The sequence below is a fragment of the Myotis daubentonii genome, chromosome 1 (assembly GCF_963259705.1).
Source record: "Myotis daubentonii chromosome 1, mMyoDau2.1, whole genome shotgun sequence".
NCBI classification, from domain to species: Eukaryota; Metazoa; Chordata; class Mammalia; order Chiroptera; family Vespertilionidae; genus Myotis; species Myotis daubentonii.
Genome location: NC_081840.1, coordinates 131,660,908 through 131,669,965, shown reverse-complemented (window position 1 = coordinate 131,669,965; position 9,058 = coordinate 131,660,908). Strand labels below are relative to the sequence as shown.

At 40.8% G+C, this 9,058-nt stretch overlaps 1 pseudogene; it reads right to left on the bottom strand.

Annotated features, from left to right (window-relative positions):
- Positions 1-7,098: 7,098 nt before the first annotated feature.
- On the bottom strand, positions 7,099-8,550 carry LOC132226777 (glutamine synthetase-like; annotated as a pseudogene).
- Positions 8,551-9,058: the final 508 nt, after the last annotated feature.

Here is a 9,058-nt window from a genome sequence, read left to right as displayed (position 1 = left end):
TCTTTGCTTAAGAGCCAAGTCAAAAAATAAAATAGGTATCACCAGCAAGAAATAATGAACACTAAGAATGACTTGTTTACCTTATATTTAAATAGTGGCAAAAGCTATTTCTTTAAAGCTATTTTCAGCTCCCCTTTTCAGGTCTTGATAATAGCAGGAGAGAAATGGACCTTTAAATATCTGAAGCAGTTTAATGAGACTGGCTCACTTAAAAGTTATTTGAATATTTTCCAGGACTATGAAAAAATTTCAAGGTACACTTAAAATCTATGGATAAAATTTCACTTGTTTTTTTCTTTAGAATCTATGTATGATTTTTTAAAAATCCTCACTGCAGGATATGTTTTTTATTGATTTTAGAGAGAGGACAGGAGAGAGAGAGAGAGAGAGAGAGAGAGAGAGAGAGAGAGAGAGAGAAATATCGACCTACTGCCTCCTATTCACACCCTTACTGAGGATTGAACCCACAACCTAGGTATGTGCCCTGACCAGGAATTGAACCCGCAACCTCCTGGTGTATGGGATGGTGCTCCAACCAACTGAGCCACCAGGCCAGGGCTATGTATCTTATTCCAAAAATAATTTAAAACAGTTATCAAATCAGATAAAAAAATTATACAATACCAAGATGATATGCAAGAAATTATACTATGCAAAAAATTGTACTATAGTACAATTATTCTACATGCATTCTACATCAGTGTTTCATTTTATAAATGTTTAATATTATCCACTTCATTACCAAAAATAAAATTATATACTAATCTATCAACCAGTTAATTTTAGCAATAACTTTTTTCATTAAATATATAGGAAAAGTACAGTTATGATGTTACAGTTATCTCAGAATTTTTACATGTGATTTTTATTTAATTATTCTCACATGTTAAGCATACATGCTACACTGAAGCATACAAAATTCACTGAAGGTACATCATGTTATTTTATAAATTCCATAAAGTATAATCTTAACTAGATATTACATTGGATTATAATAGCCTAAGAAATGATAAATAATTTCTCATATTTTTATAAATTAATATGATGCAGATAAGTAAATTATCATAATTTTTTTAATTTTTATTTGCCTTTTTTCCTCTTTCCTTGATATGAATATTAGACATTTCTCTGAATTGAAAAATGAACTCAAACTTTTTATGAGAGTTGGATTGTACTGATTGTTGAGAGAGATAACTTGTTTTGCTTAGTAGGTTGTCTCTAGACTACTTTCCACAAATTGAAAGAGCTAAATCCCCAGCTTTAAGATTTGTATTTAAAAAGGTATTTAAAGATATGATACAATAAAAACATTTAATAAAAAATGTTTCTATTTTTCCATTTCTTTCTGAATCTATTAGGTTATGCAAAGTGCCTCAAGCAGGCATAATTAATAAATATTTGATAAATTTTAGTGAAGCCTGTTGATATACTTCCCCAAGGTTGAGAAATTAAAAGATTCTGTTGACTAACAAATGCTTTTGCAAATCAGGTAATTTTCAATCCTTTTCTTTCAAAACAGTTGAAGGCAGACCCTGTTAAAGTTGTCAGCTCATACATCATTAAAACTAATTTTGATAATACATCACCACATAATATTTGGCATATATTTCAAGTTTGAAGAATCGAGTAACATTGCTAGAAAAAGTCTTCCTTTCCCGTACTATTGACTGTGTCTGTGAGGGTTTTGTGGTTTTTGTTGTTGTTGTTTGTTTGTTTTTTGTTCTGCTTAATCCCTCTACCTTTTTCACGCAGCCCCTCAATGCCCCTCCAGGTTGACAGCTATCAATCTGTTCTCTGTATGGGCAGGGGCAGGTAGGAGAGAGTAAAGAAGGGAATAAATAATGATGGAAAGAGACTTGAACACACAATACAATATACGGATTATGTATTATAACATTGTACACTTGAAACCTATATAATTTTATTAACCAATGTCACTTCAATAAATTCAACAATAATTAAAATATTCTTTCATTCCTATTTACTTAATTAGATCAGCAAGATCTCTCAGGCCTTACCATAAGAAACACAGTGAGTTAAATAAGATTGGTATTCTACCCCATCCCATTTTAGCAACAAAGAATATTCATCTAGGAATACATGAACTTATCGAAGTAAAAATCAGCCCTTGTTATCTCATTATGAGAATCATTTCCAATTAAACTTCACTCTGTTTAAATTGTGTTCTAAGTTTACAATATATTTGTTACACTAATTATATTATAATAATATATGACTAATAGTTCTATTTATAACTCAATGCAAAAAGCCCCCACAATTTTTGAACATTTAGAGCCTTATGGTCAAAAAGCATTTAATAAACATAAAATTTTAATTTATATACATACTAGAGGCCTGGTGCATGAAATTAGTGCACGGAGTGGGGTGTTCCCCTCAGCCCAGCCTGAACCCTCTCCAATCCAGGATCCCTCTCACAATCTGGGACCATTGGCTCCTAACTGCTCATCTGCCCACCTGCCTGATTGCCCCTAACTTTCCCCCCTGCTGGCTTAGTCACCCCCAACAGCCCCCCTGCCAGTCTAGTTGCTCCCACTGCCCCCCTGCCACCTGGTCACCCCCACCTGCCTCCCCTGAGGGCCTGGTCACCCTTTGCAACCTGCTGCTTGGTTGTTTGGTTGCCCCTCACTAAGCCCCCTGTGGGCCTGGTTGCCCCACGCAGTCTGTTCGGTTGTCTATTCAGTTGTGACTGTCACTTAGGCTTTTATATATATATATTTGTGACAGATATGTTTTATAAAATTAATTAAAGACTCAAGAATAAAAATAAATTACAAGAGGATAAAAATGTAGACAACTAAAATAGAATATGAAGAAGGAAATGGAGTATTTTGAAATTTTTCTTATAAAGAGGCCATGAACTTTTAAATTTGAAAATGTGGGTATTAAATTATTGTGGCATTTGAAGTCCATTGGTTACATGTGTTTTTATTTTCTTACTAGAGGCCTCAGCCCGGCCTGTGCCCTCTCGCAGTCTGGGACCCCTTGTGGGATGTCCACCTATGCTGGCAATCAGACATCCCTCTGGCAGCCCAGGAGTCCTCGGGGATGTCCACTTGATAGCAGGGAGCAGGCCTAAGCTGCAGTCGACATCCTTAGCACTGCTGAGGAGTCAGGAGAGGCTCCCACCACCACCGCTGTGCTGGCACCTGTCAGCCTGGCTTGTGACTGAGCAGAGCTGTGTGAGTGCACTGACCACCAGGGGGAAGCTCCTGCATTGAGCGTCTGCCCCCTGGTGGTCAGGGTATGTCATAGTGACCAGTCATTCCCAGTTGTTCTGCTGTTAAAGTCAATTTGCATATTATGCTTTTAGTATATAGGATAGAGGCCTGGTGCACGGGTGGGGGCCAGTTGGTTTGCCCTGAAGGGTGTCCCGAATCAGGGTGGGGGTCCCGCTGGGGTGCCTGGCCAGCATGGGTGAGGGGCTGAGGGCCATTTTCAGGCTGGCCAAGCCCCTCAGTGGGTACCCTCACCCCATGGGGGTGTGGCCAGCCTGGATGAGAGGCTGATGGCTGTTTGAAGGCTGGTCAAGCCCCCCAGTGGGGACCTTCATCCCATGGGTTTGTGGCCAGCCTGGGTGAGAGGCTGATGGCTGTTTGCAGGCTGGCCACACCCCCCCAGTGGGGACTCTTACTCCATGGGGGAATGGCCAGCCTGGGTAAAGGGCTGAGGACTGTTTTTAAGCTGGCCACAGCCCCTTCAGGGTGGGGGGTCCCACTGGGGTGCCTGGTCAGCCTGGGTGAGTGGCTGAGGGCTGTTTTCAGGGTGACCAATCCCCCAGTGACCCAAGCTCCTAGCCTCTCCTTTTTTTCTTTCTTTTTCAGCACCTCTGTGAGTGGAGGCCAGTCTGGCTGGAAGCAGGTATCTGGATTTATTTGTCTTCTATAATTGAAACTTTGTAGCCTTGAGCAGAGGACACACAGGCCAGGGTTGGTGGGAAGCTTGGCTTCCTCCATCGCTGGAGCAATCCAAGCCTCCTGCTCACTCTAGCTCGTGGCCACCAGGTGCCATCTTGGTTGGGTTAATTTGGATAGTCTCTCTGATTGGCTGATGGGCGTGGCTGGTGGGTGTAGCAGAGGTATGGTCAATTTGCATGTTTCTCTTTTATTAGATAGGATGGTAAAAACACTTGACATTTACCCTCTTAATAGGTCTTGTGTGTACAATACAGTCTTGACTACAGGCACAGTGTGGTACGGAGAACTTAGAACATATTCATCTTGCTTAACTGAAACTTTACACTCATTGATTAACAACTCCCTATTCTCTCCTTCCCCAGCCCTTGCATCCACCATTCTCCTAACTACTTTTATGAGGTCAATTATTTCAGGTTTCACATACAAGTGAGATCTTACAGTATTTGTCTTTCTATGTGTGGTTTATTTCGCTTAGTACAATGTCCTCCAGGTTCATCCATGTTGTCACAAATGGCAAGATTTCCTTCTATATTAAGGCTGAATAATATCACATTGCATATATACTAGTAGATATACATATATAGGTACATATCATATATATCACGTTTTCTTTATTCATTCATTTATCAACAGACCCTTAGTTCATTTCCATATCTTGGCTATTACAAATAGTGCTGCAATGAACATGAGAGTACAGATATCTTTGAGATCCTGGTTTCAATACTTAATTTCATATATTCCCAGAAGTGGGATTACTGGATCATATGGTACATCTATTTTTAATGTTTTAAGGAACCTCCATACTCTTTTCCATAGCCCCTGCATCATTTTGCTTTTCCACTCACAGTATTCAAGGTTTCAATTTTTCCACATCCTCACCAACACTTATTATCTTTGTTCTTTTTTTAAATAATAGCCATCCTAAAAGGTATAAAGTGATATCTCATCCTGATTATTATTATTTCTCTGATGATTAGTGACATTGACCATCTTTTAATATGTTTGTTGGCCATTTTGTATCTTCACTGGCTACATTTAAAAGATTTTTATACTAGTTTTATTTTTAAATGACAATATTTATAACATACTGGAATTCCCACCATTTGAAACATATGATCAAGATTTTTAGATGGCTTTTTAAACATATGCAAAAGGTACATTGGTTTGCAAAGTAATTTCAAGAGATACAGGAGAAACTATATGATGAGTACTGCTAATGATGCTGTAAAGATATTATGATATATTTTCTTTGAAATAATTTTATTATGTTCAAGAGAGCATATAACTTAAAAGTTAAACAATAATATTATGATTATTATGAAAATTAGTCATCCTTTCCAAGAGGTCAGCAAACTATACCCCACCAGCTGTTTTATTGGAACATTGCATCTATTTCCATTTGTTTCCATATTGTACCTGGTGGATTTCACACTAGAAGGACAGAGGGGAATATTTGCATTAGAGACCATATGGTCTGCATAGGCTAAAATAGATAATATGTGATCCTTTTCAGTAAATGTCAGTCTCTGCTCTATCTCATCCTTCTCTACTATCAGCGAATCAGAAATTAAAACTTTTTAGCTATTTCTTCTGGTATTTAACTCTACATTTATATGTCATGTATATAGCTATCTATTATCCTACATTGAAAGAGATACATGCACACACATGTACTTCAAACAGATACACAAACACTTCCCTTTTGCTTAAATCAAAATTTAGGGTTTTATTATTATTTTTTAAGTTTCGGTGACCATGTAATTATTTTTAACTGCTGACACATTTTATTTATTTTCTGTGCTATTTCTTGATTTTCCTGAAATTAAATTACCTTGATGTACAGAGAGAAAACAATTTTAATGTAACCTCAAATTGGTATAGCACTGGGACATTTCAGAAGGACTATACCCACATGCTCCTAATATAGGTGCAGAAAAGTGTACAAATCTTAAGTGTGCAGCTCAATAAAATTTTACAAAATGTAACCACTCCCCACATCAAGATATAGAACATTAATAGCACCCGGCAGTGTCTCTTCATTTCCTCCAAATTATAGCCCCCAATATAACCGGTTACTATTGCCATCATTATAGATTTATATTCCTGCTTTTGAACTGGAAGAAATGAAATCATGCAGCAGTTACTGCACTGTGTCTTATTTCTTTCATGGAGGTCTGCAAGATGTATTTATGTGGTTGCATGCAGGTAGTGCTCAGTCATTCTCATGATGACTTTTGTGAGAAACTGCTGAACCATCCTCCAAAGTGGCCTTCCCAGCAGCAGTGAAGGAAAGCTCCTGCTTCCCTCCTCACCAGCACTGTTGCCTTCAGCGTTCTGGGCCAACCTGGCAGGCGGCTAGTGCTCTCTCATTTTAATTTTAATTTCTTTTTTTTGAAGGTAGGGTTTGTAGTTTTATTATAAAAGAAAAACTACCTCCTCAGAATCTTAATGAATGAAAAGGAATATTTCACACTCAGAACAGACACCAGGATGCAAAATTACAAGTGTTTAACCCCAGTCCTATCCCCCTCCCCTCTAAGAGGAGACAGGGAGGAGACAGTGGAAACAAACAAGCAATTCTGTAAGAGACTACAAATATGATTAAAATCTAAACTGGTTTTACTTACAATTTTTTAAAAATATATCAAAAGGCCTGCTTTAGTGACATGCTAGTCCCCCAGAAAATAACCCAATATCCCCTTGTCAGTAACATGCATGCTCAAGTTGATCAGCCAACTCATATTTCTAAACCCCTGTGCACACATGAGTCTTTATAAACCAGAGCCATGGGGCTCGGTGACTGCTGCTATTTGCTCCTGTTAGCCGACCCATGTCCAGAAGGGCAGGCAGGGCACAGAGAGACCCTTAAAGGTAGTGAGGGTTTAACAGCCCCTAACAGCCAACTTTCTAAGCACCCCTCCCCCTCAAAAGGAGAGCCTTATTTCTAATTTCGTCTCAAATTTGGCTCCCAGTGACCAAAACGGTCTTTCTCCTTTAGAAAAAGCACACATATCCATATATATACATATATATATATATATATATATATATATATATATATATATATATATATATAATGTTTTTGCATTTAAATATCAAACACTACTCTGATTTGTGTTATAGACGGAGGACCAAGGTAGGGGAAGCTTCAATGATAGAGAAAAGTGTGTGTGTGTGTGTGTGTGTGTGTGTGTGTGTGTGTGTGTGTGTGTGAAGAGACTAAGAACTGGACCCCTCTAACCTGGCCAAAGAAAGCAAGAGATATTAACCGGGCACGAGGAATAAAAAAAGGCCTTGATATTCTGCTCTTAGAGTTACATTTGTTATGACAATTGAGGGGCGAGAGTGGGAGCGGGAGGAAGAAGTACTTAGAAGGAGCCGGATGGCTGCAAGTCTAGTCCACGTAGTGTTTGTACTGGACGGGCTCAGCGCCAGTTTGGTTGAGAAGACACGTGCGGATGAGGGCTTCTGTCACTGCGAAGGGGTCACAGTTGGCAGAGGGGCGCCAGTCTTCAAAGGACCCCTTCTTCTCCTGGCCCACAGCCCGGGGAATGCGGATGCTGGCACTACAGTTGGCCAGGCTGGGGGAGAAGTCATTGATGTTGGAGGTTTCATTGAATCCAGTGAGGCGCCGGGCATTGTCCCGGCCCCCCTTGGGATCGTAGGCTCGGATGTGGTACTGGTGCCGCCTGCTCGGCCTCTCGATGGAGTTCTCTGTACTTCAGACCGTTCTCCTCCCGCATGGCCTCGGTGCTGAAGTTGGTGGGGCAGCCTGCACCATCCCAGTTCCCAGGAGTGGGCTTGGGGTCAGAGGTTGCTATCACTCCAAAGTCTTCAACACTCGGTGCAAGCTGAAACGGGCCACCCAGAGATGATCGCCCATGGCGATGCCTTCACGGGGTCCTATTAGGAGTTACCACTGGGCAGGCATGACCCCGGCATTGTCCCTGCGAGCTGGATGCCAGCGTCCAAGCAGGCCCGGTAGTGAGCCTCCACAGTATCCCTGCGTAGGCTCTGTCACTCCCATGCCGCAGTTGTATGGACCGTGGGGTCCAGGGAAGCCATTGGAAGGCCAACCGAAGGTGCCCATCTGTGCCCATGAGAGTATACTCCTCTCCATTCCAAACCAGGGATGCTGAGCTCACCATGCCCATTATCCGTTAGCAGGTATATCTTAAATTGGGCTCTGCAGGTTTGCGATTGTACTTTAAGACTTCACAGAACACCAGCTTGTTGGGGTCCTTGTGGAAAGGGCCCAAAACATGGCAGCAGGAAAGAGATACATGTCACTGTTGGAGCCTTCAGACTGCATAGCACTAGAGCCATCGAAATGCCACTCGGGCAACTCTTCTATGCTCTTGGGCTCACTGTGCAGGGTCTGGGTCTTGCATCGCAGTCCTTCTGCAGTAGCGTCAACCAGATGACACAGCTTGGACTTTATCACCCTGAGGAAGGGACGTGGACATCTGCTTGATGCCTTTGTTCAAGTGGGAACTCGCAGAGGTAGACATGGTGGAAGTTGCTCTGGGGAGCAGGGCAGGCAGGCCGTGAGAGCGGGATGCAGAGAGGGGAAGAGAGGAAGCTGGGAGTGCTGCTCAGGCACTCGGCTCTTCTCCCATCCTCGGCTCTCTTAATTTTAATTTCTTAGTGACACATGATGTGGAGCATCTTTCCATATGCTTCTTTTCCATCTGTGTATCTTCTCTGGTGAGGTGTCTGCTCAGGTCTTTGCCACATTTTTAATGTGTTTTCTTATTGTCCATAAGGTTCTTTACATTTTGAGAGTAATAGTCCTTTTTCAGATGTGTCTTTGGTAGATGTTTTCTCTCAGTCTGTGCCCTACCTTCTCACACTCTTCATGGCACATTTTGCAGAGCACATGTTTTTAAGTCCAGCTTTTCCTTTTTTCATGGATTTGCCTCGGTGTTATATGTCTAAAAATGTATCTCCACACCCAAGATTATCTAGATTTTATCCTATCTTATCATCTAGGAGTTTTATAGTTTTGCATTTAGGTCTGTGGTCCATTTTAAGTTATTTTTTTGTGTGAAAGATCTAAGGTCTGTGTCTCATTTCATTTCTTTCTTTTTTGCATGTGGATGTCTAGTTCCAGTTCCATTTGT